The sequence below is a fragment of the Osmia bicornis genome, chromosome 12, assembly GCF_907164935.1.
Source record: "Osmia bicornis bicornis chromosome 12, iOsmBic2.1, whole genome shotgun sequence".
In the NCBI taxonomy this organism is placed as follows: Eukaryota; Metazoa; Arthropoda; class Insecta; order Hymenoptera; family Megachilidae; genus Osmia; species Osmia bicornis.
This window is the reverse complement of record NC_060227.1, coordinates 5,213,651-5,231,167: the sequence shown is the minus strand read 5'-3', so window position 1 is coordinate 5,231,167 and position 17,517 is coordinate 5,213,651. Positions and strand designations below refer to the sequence as shown.

General features: G+C 38.2%; 1 protein-coding gene and 1 long non-coding RNA gene across 7 annotated transcripts in view; one reads left to right on the top strand and one right to left on the bottom strand.

Moving 5' to 3' along the window:
• LOC114873975 overlaps positions 1-17,517 on the bottom strand; it is a 103,268-nt gene that overhangs the window by 80,836 nt on the left and 4,915 nt on the right. The window contains exon 2 of the long non-coding RNA XR_003789023.2: positions 10,920-11,675. This is a non-coding gene — a long non-coding RNA (uncharacterized LOC114873975). The remainder of the gene's footprint in view (positions 1-10,919; positions 11,676-17,517) is intronic.
• The window catches only part of LOC114873971 (ras-related protein Rab-37-like), a 55,683-nt gene that overhangs the window by 33,483 nt on the left and 4,683 nt on the right, over positions 1-17,517 (top strand). The window contains exon 1 of one of the 6 annotated variants that reach the window (XM_029182794.2): positions 5,240-5,684. The exons of 4 other annotated variants lie outside the window; for them this stretch is intronic. The gene's annotated coding sequence lies outside the window, so the exon portion shown is untranslated. Of the gene's footprint in view, positions 1-5,239; positions 5,685-12,386; positions 16,894-17,517 lie in introns of those variants that run through there. One more of the 6 variants, XM_029182793.2, reaches the window with a different exon arrangement.

Sequence of the window (17,517 nt, the reverse complement as noted above, 5' to 3'; positions counted from 1 at the left end):
GTATCGTTACAACTTGAAATTCCAGTGTCCCTTTTTATACAATGTTTTATTTATCCATGCATAAATTTGATCGTTCAGGCGAATAAAACAAGTTACACCGAGAGCAAAACAAATTTTCATTTCACGACACTGGTTCTCGGTTCGTTGACACCAAATGCATTTATGCGAAACATTATATATGCGCGTTTTAATTTTATACTACTCACAGTTTCGCAAAGCTCCGCGCTGATCGTTCAGAGATTTCGAATATTCAGAGGTCAGAGAATAGTGTAGAATATCGTGAAGTATTGTTACTGAGATTTGTTCGTATTTATTTTTGTTTGGTGATAACGTATTGAAAATTGAAACGTGAAGTATGGACTGTTCGGTGTTACAGTTTTCGGGATTGTTTAACAGAGCTTTGTTAAAACATCGAGCATACGCGTGGAGAACACTGCAAATAACTCTGAAATTCTAAATCTTTTTTAGGAATTTTATCTTTTAAAAATCTCCATTTTCAATCCTTCGAAGGCACAACTTAAAACATTAATCTAAAATTCTTTTGGGTAATACACGTTTTGCTTTTACGTGATTTTTAATTCAGAAATGAAGCAATTACTCACGCCGAACTTTCTGCAGAAGCAATTTCGTTAACGCTTTCCAAAGTTAGCGAAACTGTTGCAAACATGTTTGTTTGCTGCAAGCGTTTACATTAGAAAAGTAGGATAAACCAGAAACGCAAATGCGAACGCGCCGGCCGATTGTCAACAGATAATTAACAAACTTTTAATCATTCCAGCATCTTATCGATGTTATCCTTTAGTCAAATATATAGTATGATTCAAAAGTATTTTGATAGAAAGGACAAAAATTTAATTACTTGATACAATCACACATTTGCTAATCGATACAGGATCGCGTATCGACACTACCACTTTCTTTCTTCAATTTTTAATTATTCAATAGCCATCGTGATAGCGAACGCGTTAATTCAACCGCGAATAAAAACGTGTCACCCTAGGCTCGCACCGTACCACAAAGGTAATCCTCGTCGCGTCGAAAGATGAAAAAAATATCATCGACTTTCATCCCCCTCGCAGGTATCGACTCGATCAACGATGCAGGGATCGCGAGCTCGAGGGCGTCAACTTCCGCGTGGCCCTTTTTTCCTCACCAAGATAAAAGAGCTTCGATCTTGCTTCCGGCCGTTACTCTGCTAAGGGTGATAGAGCACAGGGGTGCAGGGTCGTTGACCTTGTTTTGCCACGTCCATCGCGTCAACCCCCCTTTTATAAAGATATTCTATGTCGTGGGGGTTGCATACGAGTCGTCCATTTCTCAGACCATCCATTGAAAACCCGCCTCTTTTTTTTTGGCGAGCGAAGAACAGATGGGGTTGAAACAGATTTCACTCTACATTTTTGAGCAATTTTTTTCTTTAGATTCTTAGCTTTCTCGGTTTAAGGGTCGATTTACGAGTATGCGGTTCGCGAGAAGGCGAGACGCGTCGGCGACGACTATCCTCAACGAAATTTAGAATTCCAGGCGCCAGTGAATCGAGGACGCCGTACGTCCGGGGTTGAATAACCGAAGGCGTGTGGAGTTTTCATGGAAAATAAGACACGGAAGAAGAGGGGGACAGAAATGTCTGCTAGAGATCGCAACCCCCTTAGTTTACGATTGACGCCTGGACGATAATACGACACCGGTTCCCGTGGGCGTCAGCGAAAAATTTGTGATTACTCGGACTGAAATCGAGGCGAACAATCGATTCGGTTAAACGAGGGTAGTTTTCTTCGAAGACACGTTGCTTCGAAATTGCCGGAAGCGGTGGTCATCTCTCTTTTGTCGTAAAAGTAGGATATTCAAGTCGAGCGGTTTAATTTTATATATTACACAATTAGAATAAGGGGTTTTATTCTGTGATTTGAAACTTCTAAGCTGGCGAAATAAGAACTTGGAAATATTTTCCCCTTCCTTTAACTCACAGCTCCAAGTCTGTGTTTTATTAATTATCGAAAAGGATCAGTATAGGTATTTTATATTATAAATTAAGAGAATATGAAATATATGGGTAATTAGATTGTGGTAGAACGTCTGCTCGTTAAATTATGAGAATGTCGTTTGGCTTGTCGAACAACTGACAAGCAGAGATTTCGCCGAAACGTGACGTTCCCTCGATGCGCGACAATGGGTCGGTTTCGGAATCTGCACACGGGAACAGGATCATAATTCAAGGATCTCAAATGTCCTGACTGGCGTGCTGAGCAATGGGCAAAATTGGGAAAGAATTTTAATGTTAAAAAAGAATTATAATTTCATCCTAGCGAGAGAAGAAAGAATTTGTTAGATCAACTTCAAACACGAATGATTTAATAAAACCCTCTCGAAACATAAGATGTTTAACCTCGACGCATCCTCTTTTAACCCGTTCTGTTTTTAACAAAGCAACAAGCGCGAAAGGAAATTAAACGAAGCAAAGAAAAAAAAAATAAATGAGAGCAAGTACACGAAGAAGCCCGGGCGAATTTAATCGAATCTTCGAGCGAGTTTAATTCACTTTTCGACAATAAATTCTCGTCCGGCGCAATTTAAGCGAGAAGCTACAATTCGACCCGCTAATTACTCCCGTCGACTACCAATTCTCGTGACGAAAATTGCCGGGGCTCGATGAATTTTTTTCTCCTCCGACCGATAGGAATTTACCAGCGATGTCTGAACGTTAATTCGCTTTTATCTGCTTTCGCGCGTTCTGCCATCTTCCCGCGCTCGTCGCCTCGGCTAATTAACCCTTTACAAGATCGCCACACGAGACTCACGACGATTACGTTCAAAAAATTCTTATCCCCCTTCCCCAAAACTAGAACTGGTACCAGTGACCCATGGCATTCAACAAATTAAAAATTAAAACTAAGTGTAATAGTAATAGTATTAAAAATTATATCTTCCTTATTTTCTTTCTTTGATTATACAATTATATTTTTAATTGCAATACCAGCGGGCCCCACTCTCTTAAATGAAGCATTCTGTTAGAATTTTTACACCTGTTTGAGTTAACTAAATTTAATTTGCTCGATCGAGTTTTAAACAACAGTATCTTTCACGTAATTATGCAACTCATAATATTATCGTTTGCGTTACAACGTGTTTACACAATCTCGTATAAATAACAAATGTTTCCTGCTACGCAAATGGAGAATGCAAATATTGATTGTTGCTCTGGTAATTTGCTTCCTTTTTTAATGATTCAGTATATCCGGTTTGTTCTGTTAGCAGAGCTTCCGCTTGCTTTTTTCGTGTACAAAAGAGAATCGATACTTCGATTAATCAAACGTTCATTAAACATTCTCGGTTTGTATCATCTGTGTTTTCATATTTCATCCGAGAGGTAAAATTCTGCTTTATAACCGGAGATCACTGTTTATTTATAAAGAGAAAATAATTTAATTGTTAATTAATAAATTGACACAATTAACTGCCCGACAAATTTTTAGAAAATTATTTTCTTTAAATTACCTGAAAATTATTTTTATTTAAATGAAGTAATTGTCGATCGTTGATTAATTTTCTGACGAATTTTGCACGCGTTTTAAAATTGACTTCCTATGCCAAAAATAGTCACAGAAAATAAGGCATAAAGTAGTCTTGTGCCACTTGCCTTTCGCATCGTTGCACACATTCTCTCGTTCTTTTTTTCCACTTGCAATGCGGTATATTTCTCGCTCGAAAGCCATTTCACTTTTTATTCAAGGATAGAAAAATTTTAGAATCATTCATACTTGCATCAAATAAAGGAAAGACGAAATCTATTAATATTTAACACACCTAATTCATTTATAAAAATTTCAAAATCTTCAATCATCTGTAAAATTTTCTTTCCGAGAGATTTCACTTAAAATATTACAAACTTCGTTTGCCTAATGTAATAAAGAATGCTACCGACCATGTTTGCTTTTACAGCTAAAAAATATCGACAAACAGAGATTGCAACGAAACTCGCAGTTTCATAGATTTTTTGTATAAATCGTATTTGACGTGTCGTACAAACGTTACGGTAAATATTTAGCAACAAATTCTTGTCAAACAGTATCTCTATTTGAAATATTTTATCTACCTATCGTTTTTAATACTTTCATGTTAACAAATAATCCACTGCAACATGTTAAAATTATTGCAATTCGATACGAAGCATATTTTCAACCCATATTTTCAAAACGAGATCAAAGGATTCACGGTGAAAGAGGAGATTCAACGAAAGACTGAATATGTACAAAGGAAAGATGAAATAAGCTTTTATAATAATTGAACTGGTGTATAGATAGTTTCCATCCGGACACCCTTAATGTTTCACGCTTATTTGCTCTTCTTTTTCCGTATCGCGATTTTGCGGGATTTCTTGGAGCGTACGAGCCGTATGAAGCGAGGAAACGAGCGAACATTCTGCATTTCCGTTCCACTGGACGACTGTTCGACAGAAATTTAGCGACGAATATTTCCTGGAATATTTTTCTATTTGCGAAACATCTCGTTCACGACGTTAATATCGCGACTATCCTTCGCGAATGATACAAAATTTCGTCGAAAAATACAAAGTAGAACATCAAGATGTTATCATTTTATCAAGAAATATTAATTGTAAAATAGACAATATTTCTACTTTTCTATTTTACGATTTCATTCATAGATGCTACATAAGATTTAATAAAAAAAATTGGTGCTTAATCTCACAGTCGCTAGAAAGCCGAGTTCCAATTGCGACCCCAATTTTTAGCAAACCTCCCCCGTTAACAACCTTCAAACCTCGCAAATTACCACCCCATCCGTCGAATCAAGTGCTTCGATTACTCTCATTGACGTCCAAACAGCGAACAGGACCAGCCACTTTTGGCCCTATGTTTCGCTTTCCCAAACAATGTCCCCAAGGGGTGATCTTCGTCCCCCAGTGTATTATGAATTTTAATCGCGTCGAAGGGAACGTTCCTTATAAAGAATTCACACTTGAAAATATATTTCACTAGAAATTTGTAATCTTCCAGCGTGTAAATATAAAGGGTACCCTTGTTAGAAGGACAAGGATAAAAAGAAGAAAGAAAAGATGGAAAAAAAAGGACAAACAAGGGTTGTGCGTTAATACGCGTCGTTCTGCGAGCAACATATTTTCCAAGCCGATACGTTTTCCCTCACCCTTTTTGAAACGCGCAGGCCACCCTATGCGCCATCCCTTCTCTCTTTCTCGTACTCTCTCTTGTTACCACCGGTTTCCCTCTCTTCCACGGCTTCCTACCTCCTCGTTGCCTCTGGAAATAGTCGCCACAAAGCGATTCCCGGTGCTTCGTGTCCGAGCCGATTATCAAGCCCGCTTCTTTCGTCTGTTCGTCCGCGCCGCGTTATCGCGACACGTGCTTCGAGTACGCGCGCGGTCAACTCCCGTCGATCGACAGTTTTTCCACGCTTTTCCGACTGGTGTTTCGGTGTTTCTGTGAACGAAACGTGGTCCTTCGCGACCCTTTTGCACATTCAAATGGAGCTCATTTTAATTAAACAGAGTTAACGAGTTTTTGAATATAAAAGGATGCAGGGGTTGTAAAATTCGGTTGTGAATTTTGCTGCAGTTAACAAAGAGGGTGGACAAGTGAAAATTAAATTGTGAGATTAAAATGGGATTCGATAATGAATTTCTGCATTCTTTGATGAAGCGAAATGGTGTAAGTTTCCTAGGAGTATCGGATGCATTGAAAAAAAAAAAAATGAATTTTTAAGAAGTCGGTAACAAAAGCTGTCGAACCGTCTTTCCAGTTTCGCGACCCTTCGGTGAACGGGACAAAGCGAGCACTAATGTACCGTAAATGGAATCAAAACGGTTTCCACCCCTAAGTAACTACACCGAAGGGTGTTTACGTCATTAATGTCAAGCTCCGACCGCACTGTGCAGAGGCGTTACCCGATATTATACGATTTATAATTAATCATTCTCCTTGTTATATAACATTCACCATTGACGTATTTCATGCAACCGTGTTCATTTCGAAATACTAGTGTATCGAAATTAATTTAATTTAAATTAACGAAGAAAGTAATTTCGTTGCCTGGTCAGGCATCTTGTATATTTCACGAAGAACACGATTCAAATATTCTCGTTCTCTGTGCGCAGCACAAAAGAGTCTACAAACATTTAAAAGTAAAAAAAGAAATACTTCCAAGTGAAAGCTCTGTAGCCTTTTGGTTATCGCTGACATACACACGTGACTTTTCACGTCGCAGCACAGAAAAAGGGTCATAATGGACACAAACGGAGGCAAAATGAAATCTACCCTTTTTTTTTTTCGTTGAGATCGTTCGCTCTGTTAATTACAATCCTTTGTGCGGCGTTTGTGGAAAATTTCATTGAGTTACATGCGTCGTTGCTATCGCCATTGTTGATTATCGTTATCTTCGAATTGAAATTCAACAATTTCCTGTCACTGAAAATTTCTACGATACTAACCCTTTAACGCGGCAGAAGCGTGTTTGCACGGTTAATTTCTACGATTTCTCTACACGTTCTGGCGCAATATGGAGAAGGAAGTCTCTAGTGGAACTCGCGATAATCGGTCCGCGATAAAGAGTGACTCGACTTGAATTTATCGGGGCTCGGTGCAGGCTGATAAACTTCCTGTCTATGCGAAGGAGAGAAAAAGGGGTGGCGCGCGTCCGGGGTTACTAATCACCCGAAAGCGGACTACTTTCTTAAACGACCGTTGCACGATTTTAAAGATCAAGGAAACACGTTAGAAATCTAAAAGTTCTCGGTTGTTTAATCTTTTATAGATCTTCAACGTCAAGCGTTATATCTTGCGAAAGTGATTCCCATTGAATTCCACGAATCAAAGCTCGCGTGTTTATCACTTATCGTTAATACACTATCGTATTATCAGTGAAGTGTAGTTTAATCAAATTCGCATTAACGTATTAAGCGGGAACCCGGAATTCTCCTCAGAGGGAACAGGAAATCGATAGGAACGTGTGCAACCAGCTCGATTAAGACAGAACGAAAGCATTATTGTGTATCGCAGTACGGTTTGCAAGATCTAGCTAATGCGATTAACGTCCCGGTGTGTAATGTTCTAATCCATCAACCTGCTTCACCCCTTTCTCTCCATTTCTACCTTTTAACCTAACTTAACCCCATATGCACTTTAGGAAAGAGAATTCTCTCATTTCCTACTTCTTTATGTACTTTCACTGAAATTATTCTTTAATCGATCTAATTGTCTTCTGCTTTTTTTTTTTTTTAATACTTTTTGTATGAGAGCGTGTATACAAGCCTTTCTCAGTTAGAGGCTTACCATCGAATCTTGTCGGTGTTAACGAGTTTTTCCCATTCTACTCGCTCGCGAGGAACGATTCCGCTTCCTTTCTCACGGTTCGTCGCCGCTCAGAAATGGCTGCGAACGCGCACTGTTGTTGCATAGAAACTCCAAGTACAATGAGGATTTTCGTTAATTACTTTTCGATTGGATAGTTACAATAATCCTTACGTTACTATCTGACTAAATAGAAACCTTTGCGAGAATCATAAATTCCAGAAAATATAATTACAATCGGTATCGGAATGTTGAAATAAAATTGAAACATTGACTATGAAACTTGTTAGGAGGAAAGGAGTTTGTCAACGATCCTACACTTAATTATTTATCAATTTACCGATGTCTAGAAACACGTTTCTCCCGCGAGTAGCTGCCTTGTTGCATGTTCTGTCAGTAAACTAAATTCGTAGAAATAACGTTCTCCGGCGATGCGTGTAATGTATTCCATAAATTACTTAGGCGAGCAAAGTTTCGATTAGAAATTGCTTCTCGGTCGCCGCGTGTTTTCGTGTTCCTATCTCGGTAGAACAACGCTTCGACAAGCTACTTATGGATCTCCGACTGTTCGCTTCTCGTCGCGATTAACATAATGTATCGGAATACCTGAATATTCATCGGTTAGTAAACGGTTGGCGATTTTCGCGACATACAGATTACGCGATACCATAGATTATTTCGTTTTCCTCGACGTACACGAGACTGGATTTTATTCGTTACTCCTCCGGATCGTCGTTTCTGTCAATTTTCCAAATTTGACAGCGATCCCGCAAATAGTACGAGTTCTATTAAAATTAACCATCCTTCCTGCCAGTTCGAAAATGAAATTTGCAAGAAGGTAAATCAATTACTGCACCGGTAATGAAACATATCAACTGAAGAGAACGAAATTATGCGGTGCGTTGTTAATCAGGTTTCGTTTCAATTAACCAAAACTGAAATAGCACGTTCGAGCACGGTACGAATTGAAAACCCAACCAACACCGTATCTATTACGCGTGTACCCGCGATAAGAATGTACTGTTTGCTCGGCTAACAATTTACACTCGCGTGGACGATTAAACGGGAACCTCGGCGGAATTTAATCGGTCGATATCGAGTGCATACGGTCGCGTTATCGTTGAAAATATGCACGAACGAGAGTCGTTACTGTTTCGCTGTGTACAGATAATCGGGCGAGGAAAAAGAGAATCGAGAGCAACGAGGAGATGGAAGATCGCAAGAAAGGTACGAGAAAACCAGTCCTCTCGATACCTGGCCAAAAGGAGCTAGAAAGACCGGCTAATGGCGTGTTATGAATGATTTACTGGGATAATTATGTCGTTTTACTTAATGATCAGAGGCTGCTCACGAAATGAGAAGATTATTCCATGTAATTGGAGGAGATAGACCGAATAATTGAACGCTCGAGTTTCAAGCTGAAGAATCAATTAATTACATCGCTGAATTAATGTATAATGTACAGATAATTTGATAATTTTCCGTCATTTCACTAAGGTTTATTATACTTTGTCATTCCTAGGTCAGAACTTTGATTCTATAACCATTATCATTTTTAAGTAGGAAAAAATATCATCTCTATGTAATAATTATCGAAAATTTTCTTTAACAATAGAACACGAATATTTGAGTTATGAAATTTTCACGGTTGACGTATTGCCGAAAATCGAGAAACGCGGACAATCATTCAAATAGGACATTATGGAAACGTATGATGATTAATTACGCAGAGCATTTGCAAATGTTCGTCCCCTGTATTACGGAATATTAATAACCCGTTTGATCGAGGCTAAAACTATTTGCATTAAGAAGTTTCCATAAACAGAGATGTTATATTACGGAACAAAAATCATTTATGTATCTATGTCGAGAGATATCAAACGATCCAGTACTGCAAACTAGCGGGAATTTGAAAATAATTATTGCCTTATGAAAGATTCATATCGGTCGATCAATAATTGAAAAGCGATTATACAAAGGGAACATTCATCGAGGAAAGATTATTCGCAAACAACGTTACATTTGAAGATTAAATTGTCGTTGAGCTAGTTCCTTGGAATTGAAATAAAAATGCGATTTAGAAATTTGCAAAATGACATTGTCGATTTTATACACGGAATATTTTCGAGGTTTCCCGGCGGAAGGTTTTTCATTATAACGAAACGCAATTTCATTAATGCAATTTCAACTTGAAAGCTGATGGATTATTCGATAAATTGACAGTCTGACAACCGGTATACCTGTTTTGCAATGTACCGATCATCGCGATTGCAAAATTGACATTTGTAAATTAATTTCGACGATCAAGAACGGCAATTTTGTTATGGTTTATAGCAAACTGTAGTTGATATAAATATTTTGATAGTGGTACATATAAAATAGTTTATAGTTTACAAAACAAAAATGAAAAGAAATCTAAAATTAAATTGCAATTTTTGCTATCACAGAGATCTATTATCCAAAGATTCAAAGACGCGTATTTTTGCAAATAAAAATGAGACAATTACTAAGATTAAAATGAGGAAAGTTCAGTGAGCTGTACACAAAAAATTGGATAGAATCAAACATATTTTCAGCAGTTTGCCAACCCTTGCAAAGCATCCGACAGTTCGCGATTGTCTCGCGCCTACGTGACACGAATATTCACTGTTGATTCGTCGTGGTTCACCCGGAAGTAACTTTCTCGTGAATTCGAGCCAATTAGAGGCGCGTTAACGGTATACCGGAACTGGTGATTCGGTTTAACTGAATCTAGAATTGCTGAACTGTCGGATTGATCGATAGATGTAGATGTATTTATAGACGCGTAGAATAATAGACCACTGTTTAAAACAAATCGTTTCAACCATGATAACTCTATCATTTACTAAATAAATTGAAAGAAATTTTGGAGACTTTGTGATCCAAGAAGAAATTCTTACACGTGAACTATAATTAATTAATTACAAAGTAGTAATGAAAAGTTTCAAAAGACCCGAGTGTTCGTATTTGAAAAATGTTAAAAAATTCTATCGAATTAAATGAAACACGTGTAATCAGGATTACTTCGAAGAGGATAACCTCGAGAAATAATTCTTCCCTATTTTCCCGTCTGAATCAATGATATCGTGGAAACGCAAACGGACATTTGCTATTTATGGAACGTGAATCAATTGAGTATCGTCGCGAGTCTGGATCGTGTAGTATTTATAAGAATAAATAGTACACGGGTCTGCTGACGTGTACAAAATGGCACAGTTTAATCCGTAAACGGACGCGTCCCGATGAACCAGTTGAAAGGAGAGCGATCAACGCGGATCGTTGATGGTTCGTTGGAATTTAAAAATCGATAGGTTTCAGACGGACAAGGTCAGCTTCGTTTTCTTAAATGGAATGTCATACTGTTTGCTGTGCATCTGGTGGTAACCGTGTTTGCGACGAGTTCAACGAACGACCACGCAAGGTTACACAAGATCGCGAATACGCAGAATGTGTAAAAACATACATACTTTAAATTCTCATTAATATGTATTTCTATTTAATGTTGGAATTTTAATGGACCACTCAGTCTCCGAGATTCGATAAAAATGTTAGAAACAGTATTTGGTAATCACTCACCGAACTTCTGATGAGGGTAGGCCACGTCCTCCTTGGATGACACCCCTTTGTTGTCTCCAAATTAACACCGATGAATTCACCAGTAGAAAAAATCCTCCAATTTTCCATCCTCGCACCTTCGTGTCCATCGATGACCATCCACCCTCCTCGTTGCGTCACAAAACCACCCATTATCACAAAAGGACACGAACGTTCGGCCCTCCCTTACACACTCGCGTCTCGACGTATACTGAACGAAGTCGACGAAATTCCTCGTGTCCCCTGGTTCATTAACGTTTGTGTACAACTCGCGAGCTCTCAAGGTTTCCGAAACCAAAACAAAATATTACCGAGCTTTGTATACTTGTGCCCGTCGAACGCAACGAATATTCACGATACAGGATAATATATTCTCATCAATTATTTAGAAATTCTATTGGATTATTAATTAACAAATGAAATTTCTGTTCTTTGCAATTTCGCGTTGCACGTTTTACTTTTTGTGCTTACGAATGCACTTTACTTAATTATAAAGGGGACAAAAGTACCATTTGGAATAGGAATTAAACGACGTTTGAAAGCACGAAGTTGGAAGCATGTAGCTCGAGCTTTTATCGTTGAAATTTAATCAAACATCCCGATACCGAGGTTGGATAAAAAAAAGAATAGTGACATTACGGGAAACAATGGTGGTATCCAAAGGGTAGTGGAGACGTTGTTCCTTTGATCAATTTCCGCGGCCTTGCAGCAACAGGAAATTGAAAACGAATTGAAAAGCTGCAACAGAAAACGATCGAAACAAATGCCAATTACTTTTTACACTGAAATCATTCATTCGTATTGAATTTTTTAAACAATACATCAAGTTATTATTTCGTACAATGAAATATAATTTTGATATTTGTGTTAACAAAAGTGGGACTTCGGAGAATAGGTACTCGAATTATAGTTATTTAAATATTGTTAAAATTATTGCGACGAAATTATGCTTTTATTAATAATATTATTCGTGCCATTACGTATAAATGATAATATTTTATCACTGTCAATATTCATGCTATTTTAATTACTACAAGGTATAATAACACGATAATTTCCTTTACAAATGCCTTGGAGTGCCATCTGATGGAACACAAACTAACTAAACGAGCTACTCTCCGAAGTAAATACATTACAGCTAATTGTAACTTAAATCTATTAAAAGTACAATGCAAAGTATATTCAAAATGATACAAAAATGTATAATAAAGTGTACTATGAATATGAATTTTCTTAATATAAGAAGCAGAAAAGAAAAGGAATTCCTAAGCTATGTTGGCGAAGTCGCTAACGTAGCAGACTACCAGTACGAGTTTTGACAGTGATCCCTCCCTATCGTCAGTTCAAATCCCCAGTTTACAGTGACGAATTTTTACAGCGTAAATTTGTTTAAATAATTTTCGTTAATGTTTAGTAGTTCACACGGTGATGATATAAAACAGTTTACCAGAGTTGGCGATCGAACCTCATTCGTGGGGATCTCGTCAGCGATGAATTTAAACTGTCGAAGTCATAGTTACTCTGAGTGTGAACAAAACATTTACTTTTTTACAAATTTTTTATAAGACAGATGAAAAATGGCAATACATTCCAAATAATATTAATAATCTAGTAATTGCTCAAGTTGTGCATATTAAATTAAAAACGACCGTGACGCGTTAATTGTGATAAGAAAATCATAAAAGATTACGAATGAAAATTTATTCATTGCACTTTATTGTCTACCCCATTGTTTAGCCCTGCACTACAGAAATCCCACTAGGAAATTCGTAACGCGTAAGTCGACTTAAGGAAAGGGAACGGATACGTGTAAAGCGAAGGAAATAGGTCGTACCGCGGTCACCCGGCAATCAACGTGTTAATTACTATGTTAATTAGTGAACAACCACAGACAGTTCTGTCGGTCGCGCAGTCAACGCCTCCTCCTCTTTGCACGGCTGACCCTTAACTCCGCGTTCCCTTCCCCTCGAGCTGGCATGAAAGCACATTAGGTAGCCGTTTTCATCGTGGTGTCGACAGGTGATGCGCCCATAATGGCCAATGGCACGCTCCGAAAAGGGCGTGATTAATTTTCATAATGGCTGCTTCGACGACTTAACGAGAATTTCTCGTCACGGTTCACGAAGAATCGCAATTCTTTTATTTTGCCGGAGAAAGGGCAATTATTCGGCAAATGTATCTTAACACTCGCGTCCATTTTAATTTTCTATGATTATTATTTCAAAAAAAACTAATAATTACTAATGTAAATGAGAAGAACCGGGAATTATTATTCGATCCATTTAATGCCACGTTTCAAAGAGAAATGTGGAAAGTACCATTAGCTTTCGTAGCCAGAGTTCAGAGGTATTTTTCAAGCTTTTCCTGACAAAGTCCGTAGGTTTCTTCTGTTCGAACCACTAAAGTGTGGCAAGCTTTATTAACCTCGTTAGACACGATGGCCGACTGATATTTCGTCGGCGGCTGGTTTAAAACGCGAAATCAAAGAGAATAACGAGGATGGAGTTCCTTTGTAATAACAAGGTTACCACTTCACCTTGTACCAAGACGCTCTTCAACCTTTTTGAACATCTTCTTTCCAGAATTCTCTCAATGAAGCCAGTCGTTCTGAAGCGCGTTCCAACTAGTTATGACTTGAACGAGGAAGCATAAATAAAAAGGAACTGCTACAGGAAGAAAGAAATCGTTTCGCTCGTTCACGAGATAACAATTTCATCCTTCAAGTCTTTTGGAATGTTCATTATCCTCTTTTCACATAATATCCGCTTCCTTTCTACCGTAACCGATTATTAGGAATATAGTTTCGACGAAACAGACAAAAGAAAAAATGAAGAATAATTTGTTAATTAATTTGCGAGCTAATTTTTCTTTTCTAATCGACAGATTAATTAGAATTGTTAGAAGCATAATTGAGCCGCGGATTTCGGGTGTACATTAAAATGCTCCACGAATGGAGCTATCTCTTCATTAATTATCACCCATTACCACCTGCTTGATACGAAATCATTCCCGTGATTTATGTTCCAGCGTGATTAAGCCCGGGAAAAGAATGACGCTGATCATTTTTCACGTGTGCTGAACCACGTCCTCGTTACGCGAGCACACGCGTGCAAATCACGTGTGCTGCTCGAGAGGATTGGTAACCAAAATCGGCCGAGTTGAACGTCCTTCTCTCACCTGCGCTAGAGGTTTTTGTCCCGATTACATAAAGACGTCCGGCTGCACGTGCAGCTTGCTTTCTTACGCGCCTTGGATAGAGAATCATATTCCTATACAATTCAATTGGCACGTCTAAACGATGATTAATTTCAATTCAACCAATTTTTTTTTTTTTTTTTCGGAAGACTGAAGTTGTTAGGTGACGAATAAATTCGCGTATTTTGCTCTAAAGTCTTTTCTAAAGAACCGAAACAATCTAGATAAATATTACTTTTATTAAAAATGTATGCTTGAAAAGAAGAGGTAACACCTGTGCAGAAACAGACGCCGAATACCAGCACGATCGGTACGCGAGATTAATTATTAATAGTTTCGTACGTTCGATCGGTCGATAATTCGCGTATACGTAATTAATTAATCCAGCGGAAATGCAATGGATGCTACTGACAAGCAGTACGTAAGCCACGTTAAAAGGCTTTCTGATGAATCTCATGGACGGCGAGTTCCTTCGTCGAGTTTGCAATTAATCAATTTGTCGCATTTGCCATGGAATTCGCACGCGACGTTGTTGACGATGATATCGCGGTGACCGGATGTTAACGATCACGAGAAATCGCGTGTCGGAAGCAGAATGAAAATTGGTCGGTTACGGGAGCATTTAAACAAAGAGAAAGTTTCATACAATTAGGTACTTTGAATCGAGTACAAAATTAATGAAAGATAAAACCTAAATAGATAAACGGAAATAGGACAACAGCATTATTCTTAGAGTTTCAAAGAATCTATGAAATCAAAATCCGATATCAGTCGCGTTCGGTATCTTTTCACTGAAGCTTTTCGACAAGGGTGAATTCACGAAGGGTGCTCGTTGACGTCGCGAAGATAGGGTGAAAATAAAGCTCTTTCTAGAAGAAAGGGAGGAGGAGGCTAAAACGATAGTCACTGACATGGAAAAAGGACTGCTTCGAAGTAACCGACACGAAAGAAGGAAGTCACTCGTGTGTGACATGGTGATGCAACGAGAACGGGTCACCTGTGCTCCGTAGAAGATAATGCATTTAGAATTTAGTTACTGTAGTTTCCTATTATCTGAACACTATTGTTTTCCTATTAAAGATGCAATTCTATTTTATGCGTAGAAAATGTATTCGATTAAAAATTCTGAAGATAAATACAGAAATAGAAAGATATCACTTTTCCTATCCAACGCTCATATATTTCAAATTCTAATTTCTCAGTATAAAATAATTTTTTGAATTTTAATTGATAATCAAAAATTGATCAAAATTATACTAAAAATGTTGTCTTGAATTGTATCTCATACTTGTAACGGAGAGGTATCTGAATAGTTCTGAATAGTTTGCGTTGAAGTTCCTGAGGAGGTTTGGTACAATGCATCGTGAAGGGCGCCACCAGTCGGGTAGAGTTTACTGGCGAGAGGACCTGTTCCTTTAGAAGCCCGAGGGCTTTTTTGGACGCCAGGTACGGCGTGGGTGGGCCCAAAGCGGTAGGCTGGACCGGCCAACCTCGTGTCTGCATCAGGATTCGGTTTTTTTGTAACGAAATCGCCCCAGGAATCTTTCGCTTCTACCTCGCTTCTATTCCGGATCTTGTCGGACTTGCTTTTGAATCTCTGCTCTTGCGTTATTTTTCGCGTGCCGAGATATCCAAATAAAGTAGCAAATGATAGAATTTATTTAACACAGCCCTTTTTGCGAATTTATAATTGAAGATCTATGAAAAGGATCAATAGTAAAGCTAAAGAGAATCCCACAAAGACCAGGTTTCCTTCACGAGTTTCAATTTAAATTTGAAGCTGTCGCAAAGTTTCTCTGGTTAATAACTTTTCGACGTAAAGAACCGTATAATTGATCCTCCGGAAGCGTAATTACCTGGCAAGCCGGCAAGCCTTTTATATTCCCGAGAAAATTTTAACATCGCTTTGTTCGCTGACGCGTGCAGTGGTTCTCTCATAATTTGCGGTTCGGGTTGTTTCGTAAAATATGTATATTCCAAACAAAAGCCGCTACTCGGGCTGCTTTACAACGGTTCTACAAAACAACTCGTTAGCATGCGCCTTGACACGGCATTCTCGATGTCATGACAAGTTTGTAATTCCTCTATCTTTAATTTGCTCGAGTGGAAACGTCGATTTTTACGATCGACCATGGAACACGCTTTTCGCGCCTACAAACCTTGTAATAACGCGCTTAACGAGCGGTAGTCTCATTAAACGGATATTTTATTCGCTTCGTTACTAAAAGACCGTAAGATTATTTACAAAAAAAAACCGGAAAATTATGCCAAAGATCTACAATTTTTACGACTTGATTTAGAAAAAAATATTCAAACTAAAATTTATTTCGTTCTGTCGAAATCGCAATTCATTTTAATTTGACACATTTAAGACTGTAATTATAGGTTTCGTAATCAGAATACCTATGTTTACCGCAAGCTACTGGTCCCTTGATTGTTATTTATCACAACAAAACAGCATCCACTACTGAGCACGATAATTATGTCCATATTGATGAATTTGCCTGGCCAAACATTCGCGAGGATCGTTAAAGGAACGGGAGTATTTCGCGGATTAATTAAAGCATACTCGTTGTTTATGTAACCGAGCACGATGTGCGCGTCAAATCAACACAGGTGTCGGCTAGTTATACAATCTACCACGTAACAAGTCGAGCAGTAACGAGTCTAAGCTTTGAAGTCGTCGCGAATTATATTTCACTTCGAACAATTGTGACCCAAATCAACGAAACGTGGATAATTTTAAGTCGAGTAAAATTAGGTACTCGAATTTTAAATTGAATTCAAGCTCTAAATGGTAGATTGGGTTTAAAAAAAGCCCAGGGCTAAATGGGAGAATGTTGCTGCGATACGGTATATCTTGAAAATTGCTAAGAGAGAAGTTTGATAAAACCTGGAAAACTTTTGCCTCGATATCTTGCACGCATGGAATACTTTGATAGTCAATGTTTGATGTTTCGTTCTGTCGATGAAAGTGCATTGTGAAAAGTTCCGAAAAGGAGAATGAAGAAGAGCGGAAACTGCGAACGAGCATATCAGATAGAACAGCTTCTTCAAACTCGAAAGTTTCGACAGCGTTACAAATATTTGTTCGATCGACTACGATGAAACGTTCGGTTATTCGAACTGGATGATCCGCACTGTAATCTGATAAATGGTCGACGACGTATCGAACCCGCTATATTTGGTTAAAATGTTTTCATAGTTCAAATACGAGGATATCTGTATTCCCAAGTGTAATCGATAGTCAATAGGAAATATGAAGTTCGAATAACCTGCGTTTTATCGTTGCGTCAAATCCCAATGAGAATACTTGTATCTATCCATACTTATTTTTATTGGTGGATATTCGAAATTCTGCGTTTCAGATTTTCAAGCAGTGAAA